The 7,858-nt window shown below is 37.9% G+C and overlaps 1 pseudogene; it reads right to left on the bottom strand.

Annotated features, from left to right (window-relative positions):
• Nucleotides 1-3,931: 3,931 nt before the first annotated feature.
• On the bottom strand, nt 3,932-4,050 carry LOC144999345 (5S ribosomal RNA; annotated as a pseudogene).
• Nucleotides 4,051-7,858: the final 3,808 nt, after the last annotated feature.

Genomic DNA, 7,858 nt, shown 5'->3' on the forward strand with positions numbered 1-7,858 from the left:
GAGGGTAAAAGCGATATTACGGCCGCTCGATGATTTGATTTGACTTATGTGTTTGGCCCGGTCAGGACTGAATTGATGTGATCAATTAAGTTCTATGTCAAATGAATTTGAGATCGAGAAACTTAATGCTAGACAATAAGTTCCATGAAATTGTCCGCATAATATCTAAAAAGAGGACTGTACGATCCCTTATCTAAAGGATAGAATACTGATAAGATCAGAATACGACAGCGTCTTTGAGAGCTACGATTGCTAATCAAGTTGTATGTTATATTTGTGCTTACTAGACTTATCCAAGTGGCAGACTGCTTGATTAGTGTCTAAGCCCGTAACAATATTTGGTAAATACTTGACCCGGTTATGCATGGTCCTTTTTGGTTGCCTTCACCAAAGCAACTTGAATGGAGAAATAAATAGAGAAAGAGGTTATTATGATTTATTAATATGTTATAAGAATAATATATTAAAAGAGAAATCATATTTGTTTAATTAATATTGGTCAATAATTAATTAGGAATTAATTTTGTGATCAAGTGTAATTAATTAAATTAGAGGGGATGAATTGTAATTATGTGATAGTTGCAAAGTAGGGCAATGATTATCCTTGTTAAAGGATGGACGAATTCAAGCATAAGGATATCCTTAAAATCATCCAAGGTCCAAGGGATAAGGGTTTTCAAGGCTTATCTTGTGGTTGCTTGGTGGGCAAGTAACTAAATAAAGATAAGGACTAATCCTAACCCTATATAAAGACCCCTAGACCTTGAGAAATCGTCCCACCTTTTCCCAAGAGAAACCTAGGCCAATTTCTACCTCTCCTCTTCTCTCTCTATAGCCTCTCCAATTGCTTGTGGTGTTTGTGACCCATTAGAGGCACTACACTTGTGGTGCTCGCTTTCAAGACTTAGGGTTTGAAGATTCAAGTTGTTATTACAATATAACAACAAGAGGTATGTAATCTAACATTATATGTGAATTTCGAAAATAGCAACACACTTTAGGGTCTTATTCATGTGTTCATAAATTTGTATATATAATAGTGAAAACATAGATCCAGATCTAGGGTTGCATGCACACATAGGATTGTTGGTATAAAACCCATTACATATAACATCTACATAAAAGTATTTATGTAAAATTATTCATGTAAAAGTATTCATGTAAATGTATTCATGTAAACGTACTCATGTAAGCGTATCTATGAAATGGTACTCATGTAAGTGTATCTATGTAAATGAACTCGTGTAAGCGTATCTATGTAAACGCACTCATGTAAGCATATCTGTGTAAACGCACTCATGTATGCGTATCTATGTAAACGTACTCATGTATCATGTAATGTAATAGTATAGAATCATGAATGAACTGACTCTTATGTGATTCCTTGTACTTGGAATGGTAAGTAGTATCTCCTAACTATACCTATAATAGTTACTAACAATGTACGTGTATAGCCTGAAATATGCCTTTGCTACTCGAAGGTACTGAACTGACTGGGGAAAGCTTTTATGTCCACATATGTATATATGATATATAGCTAATGGTTTGGTATTAAGTCCTTTAAAAATTTCTTATAGAACTATACATATATGGGCACGCATTGATAATAAAAAGCATAAATGAAGTTTTGTAAAACCTTTGAAAAAGATTAATACCTAAGAAAAGATCGACTTGATGTCATTTTATAAAACGGTTTGAAAGTATTTGTTTGATGTAAACAGTTTAAATATAAAGGAGCCTTTGTTTGAAACATAACTATAACAGGGTTTGAAATGAAACATACAATGTTTAAGAAGCTATTTTAAACACATAAAAACGTTTAAGATAAACATTTGAAGAAATCTGTTTGGTAAAATAGTTAACGTATAGTAAATCCATTTGCATGTTAGTTATTAATCACATGTGATTGATATAATAACTAAACATGATTCAACTTGTATTCCCCCCTATAAATCATTTAACAACATTTAACAACATTTAAAAGGTTAATTCAAGGCGTATGAACTCACATGTAGTTGGCGGATCGGATGGAAATGTTGGATAAGGTGCTAGGTGTCAAGTGAGGACTTAAACACACACAATGGTCCTAGTTAACATATAATCAAACATATATGTATCTAATTAGTTAATTAATAACTAATTAATCAATCTAAGACACCCTAGATCATAGAAACACTTTGATTCAAGTGCTACAGGTAAGAAAGGGTTGCACCTAAGGGTTGTATGACATGGCATTGGAGTTTATGCCCATGAACCACCCCTTTATGGAGTTTATGGCCCACGACCATTTCCCCATGATTTTAGGGCCATAAATCATCGTACTAAGTGCCAAATTTTATTTTGAGGTCTTATAAGTTATGATTGGGCATCAAATGATCAAGTCCAAGCCTTAGGATGGCATTAAGGGCACAATAATACTACCTAGTAGAGTTCACGGCAAGGACCCTTTCCTTAGGTGATTACGGCCGTAAAATCATATGAGGAGTTGTTTTGATTGTTTTTAAGGTCTTAAACACTTCTAGGAAGGATCAAGGTTGGCATGCAAGGCATAGGAAGGAGCTAAGGTCCAACTTACCACCTTGAATGGGGTTTATGGCCCAAGATCATCCTTGGCCGTAAACTCCTTTGTTCCATGGTTTATTGATGATTTTAAAGTGTTATAAGGGTTATACTAAGCATACAAGAAGCTATAGCAAGTGCACTTACAAGATCGAGCTCGATTGGGTGTTTAAGGTCCAAGAACACTAGTGTGTGTTTTTGGTGTTCTTGGTGTTTTGAAGATCTAATGAAAATCAACAATTGAATGGATGAAATGATGTATAATGACTAGGAGATAGGTTATAACAACAAATCGAGTCAAGTAATACTTACATTCTCGGAAAATTGGGTGAAGAACGGTATGGTAGTTGAGAGAGTTTGGAGTTTGCTCTTGAGATTGCAAGTAAGAAGTGAGGTGTTTTGGGGAGTAAATTCATGCTTAAGGCATGAGTTTACAATTTTTGGAGATATTTATAGCACAAACATAAAAGTTTGGCCGTGAATTTCTTAGCTACGCGGTATTTGTAGTTTTAAGATTTCAAGACTCGAGACGCCACTTCCTTGCACCCGTTCGTTTAAAGAATAATTATTATACTAATAAAACGAACTTTAAATTTGCTAATAAATAAAATCGACTTGACTTATAATTTGAAGTGATTAACTTTAGGGTTTGATCGAAAGAAAATTTCAGGTTGTCACATCATCCCCCCGTTAAAGGGAATTTCGTCCCGAAATTAAAGTCGAAGCAAATAAAGTAGCTATAGATAACTAAGAGAATAGATGAGGATATTTCAGTTTCATTTGATCCTTACGCTCCCATCTGAATTCCAGTCCTCGCTTGGCATTCCAGCGAACCTTCACAATCGGGATACGACTTTGTTTCGTTTGCTTGACTTCCCGGTCTATGATCTCTACTGGTTCTTCCATGAAGTTGAGGCTCTCGTTGATCACAATCTCATCGAGTGGGATTACAAGAGTCTCGTCGGACAGACACTTTTTGAAGTTCGAGACATGGAAGGTAGAATGTACGCTATTAATTCGTGGTGTAGGTTATGTTGTGGATGTTTCCTTTCCCTTTCTTACTACAAGAGTAGATAGGTAAGTCATATACAAGGACAATGATGAATCGATCCAAGTAAGAATGGCGTACCCTATTCATTATGTTTATGAATACTACAGGCGTATTAGTCATATCCAAGGGGTATTACTACAGACTCGCAGTGTCCGCATCGAGTTTGGAAGGTTGTCTTCGGGACATCCTCCGTTAAAACTCGTAACTGATGATGTTCGGACCTCAGACCTATTTCTGAAAAGTAAATAGTTCCTTGCGGTGGGTCAACCAATTCATCTATGTGTGGTAGAAGGTAATGATTTCTAATGGAAGTCCTGTCGAGATATGCACCACGAGGACTTCCCAGGGTATCACCCATCCTAGTACTACTCTTGCCCAACCACGCTTAACTGCAGAGTTCTGATGGGATCCGGTGCATTAGTGCTTCTATGATCGCACCCACTGAAGCCTGTCTCCTTGAAGAGTAAGACTGGAGCTCGCAAAGGTGAGGAGCTTGGTGTTATCATTCTATTGTTGAGTACTCATTAAGATGTCCGAATAGTTCTTGTATCACTGTTGGTGTGAGACCGTAGGGCAATCGGTTTACAGGAGTCGTATTGGGTCCTAAGTTTGTTCGCATGACGACACGATCACTCATAGTCTTGGGCAGTTCTCCATCCTTAAGTTCATATTAGAAGTCATACATGGTTCATCAATCGTAGTCTCATGTATACGAGTCATATATAATTAAGTTTGAAAAGGTAGTCGAATAACTGATTCTTCATTAAGCTCACATCCCAATGAGGAAAAGAAGTTAAAATGGAATCATCAATTCTAAACCTGTAGAACCTTGATTATATACCACCCCTACGTATACATTCTTCAGCGATAGATCAACCGTATGAATCTTTGGATTGAACTTGACGTACTGTATGAGTGGTACTCCGGCGTTCTGGAGTGACAACTTCGCTAAAAAGACGATTTCAGAGAAAGAGATGTGCGCATGAGACTGTATTGCGAGGATCAAATTTATCCAAGTTGTATGATAATGTCGGAATCATACAGAAACTAAAGACATAAGATTTGAACATAAGGCGTTACAGAAAAAACACAACAATGCAACCTTTAACAGTGTTACTGTACTTTAGATTTACTAAGACTGTTGTTGCGAATAAGGTATACTACAAAAGACAAGTATATGCAGCACGAGGATCCCTTAACTAATGGGACTTCGCAAAAGATAAGACTCTAGTTGCACTAGTTTTAAATAGTTTATAAGTCTGTTACAATGAAACGCCTTAATTATTTTAACGTAGGGTCAGAGTAGTCTCTCCTGCAACAGTGAGCCTTAGTATTTTCCCGTCTGCGCCAGAGTTCTTCGTTATCGGACAATCCTTCTTGAGGTGCCCAATTTCACTGCATTGGTGACATATATGGCTGGCACTAACATTGGTGGTGGAGGTGATGTGTTGGGTCGAAGTTTCGTGGACACGGGTGCTTTTGTTTTTCTTCCTTGTTGGGCAATCACTCTTATAGTCTCCAATCTCACCACAATTATAGCAACCCAAGCTAGTTTTGGTGGTGGGTGTGGTTCCACAAGAACGGGAAACATGCCCCACACTATTGCAATTAATACATTGCAATACCCGGCAGGCTCCTTTATGATGATAACTACACTTGTTACACTTCGGGAGTGTTCCCTTATATTGCTTTCATTCCTTATGGGCTTGATGATTCCGTTTCTTGAACTCTGAGTTGTGACTTCGCGAGCCTGCGACTGTTATTGTTTGTTGACTTCCTAGATTGATACTACGATCGGGATTTTCAACCCCTTTGCCAGCATTGCCTGCGTTGATAGTGTTACGGTTTGTAAGGACAACTATCACGAAAACCATCACGGCAGCTGTGACTGCGGCATGGAAAGTAGCGGTATCCATAGTAAAGGCAGAGGTCTTGTAGTTTGGCTGAATGTTTCCGGATGACGAAATGATTCTGTAAAACAAGAGATAAGGATTTTGTGAGCGATTTTGGGTTGAACCTAGACGTACTTCGATCGCTAAAGTAAAAAGTAAGAGTATGTTCTCGAAAGTTTGACCTACATCCCTATGATGCAGTCCTAGTAAAGAGTGGAAGTAAGTTCGTACAATAGTCTCAAAAAGTTTTTTGTTCAAGCCGAGGCATCATTGGTTGGTGAATAACATGATCCAACCTTTGAAAGAGGCTTGAAAATGATTCCGAAGTTAAATTACTATAGTTCAAAGACTTGACTAAAGGAAGTTTCAGATAAAATCCAATGAAGGCATGATGAAAGTTTTTGAACAGAGAGTGATACGGAAGTTAGCTGACTGTCAAAATCATCGATGTTTAAGATGTAATAAGTTCAAGAAAAATTTGACCTTGTAGAAGGTCTTACATCATATCCGGAGTAGCAAAGTTTTGGCTGCAAAAAGGCCTAACTAAAAGTACCTACACTACAAGGCAGTTTCATAGAAATAGCCACATAAGACATAGACAGGAACACGGTTCTTTAAAACAAGAAAGAAAGTAAAGTATCTCCTACTGGTGACGATCATCCCTCTGGTGAACTCTTAGCTCAGCAAGTTGAAATTCCATATCAAGCAGGTGTCTTTCGTACACCCTCTAGCGTACTCGAAGTTCTATGACTTCGGCTCGTGATGCAGCTAGTGCTTAAAGCAGGGTTTCACGTTCTCTTTCAGATCTCTCACGAGCATCTTCCAGACGAATCATCCCTGTAAAGTGTCTCCTACTGGTGACGATCATCCCACTGGTGAACTCCTAGCTCAGCCAGTTGACATTCCATATCAAGCAGGTGTCTTTCGTACACCATCTAGCGTACTTAGAGTTCTATGACTTTGGCTCGTGATGCAGCCAGTGCTTGAAGCAGGGTTTCATGTTCTCTCTTAGATCTCTCACGAGCATCTTCCAGACGAATGGTGCGAAGGGTATGCATTCTCGCATTGGTGAAAGCTTATGTGATTTGATGTAGGGCTGTCCTGCCTTGAATCTCATTTCGGGCCACTCTGCGGACCAGAATTGGCAAGATTCTGTCTGCTGAGCCCCCATTGCTCAGGTCAGAAAAGCTTCGGTCTCCATTAAATGGCATGGGCTGATCCTGTCCTTGGATACATGTTTCCAAGCATTCCACACAAGGAGGCGTCGGGCCATGAAAAGCTGGACGATGGTTAGGATTTGGAAAGGGAGCTGCTTGGGGTAGGTTCTCAACTTCAGGTTTGGAGTTGTCATCATCCGCGAGGTCTTCAGCTTGGTGATAATTAAAAGGAATCAGATGATCATTCTCTGGTTCTTCTCCAAACCATCCAGCAATGACTTTGTTCGGAAGGTACAGGTTGCCGTGGGGATGGAGTCCAACCATGTTATCTACGCAAGAATTAGGGTAAGGAAATAATTATTAGACGAACTATCTAGATAATTATTAGAAAATCTTCATTAGTTACATTGCTATTTGTAAAGTGCATACCAGTCATATGTAATCAACACAAGATAGGCCTTCGAATAAGTGACCTTAACTCCAAATTCACAAGGAATAGAGGTAAAGCAGAAATTTCACAGATTCTAAGGTTATAACATCCTAGTAACATATAGCCTTAGTGTATCCACTTAGTAATGAAGATCCTTTTTAGTTCTCAAGTAAGTAATTATAGTAACCCAAAACACCCCTATAGTATCTTGGACTTAGGTTCTGTTATAATGTTCTCATTCTAGTGCTTTTGGTAAGTTTTTAGACTTGTTGACACTCCAAAGACTGACCATACATCCGCGAGCTTACCTGTGATATTCAACAATCGTAATACTTTTGTTCTTGTCATTGTGACACGGATTTTTGTATGAATGCATGCACGCATACTTTGTTAAATATTTTATTATTTAAAAGTATAAACACTTCGACGGAGTCTTTTAATCCTAATGTATTTATAGTTATTATATCTTTTATGGATTCATATACTATATTCACTATAAACATGGCTCTGATACAAATCTATCACACCCCAAAACCGATAACGTGGAAACGTTCTGGGGCAGAGGATGTTATGTAATGTATCACAACAATGTAAAGTAGTAAACAAGCAATAACATCATCCATTGCATTAATAGTATAATTTTAATTACATGTGTGTTCTTTCATAATATACAATAATAAAATGAATAATCAGAATAAGACGAGTCTAGACTGCTCCGTCTTCACAAACCTGGTTGTCGTACCTGTCTATTTGTGACCTTAGAATACAA

Source organism: Lactuca saligna, chromosome 5, assembly GCF_052625555.1.
Source record: "Lactuca saligna cultivar CGN05327 chromosome 5, ASM5262555v1, whole genome shotgun sequence".
NCBI lineage: Eukaryota > Viridiplantae > Streptophyta > Magnoliopsida > Asterales > Asteraceae > Lactuca > Lactuca saligna.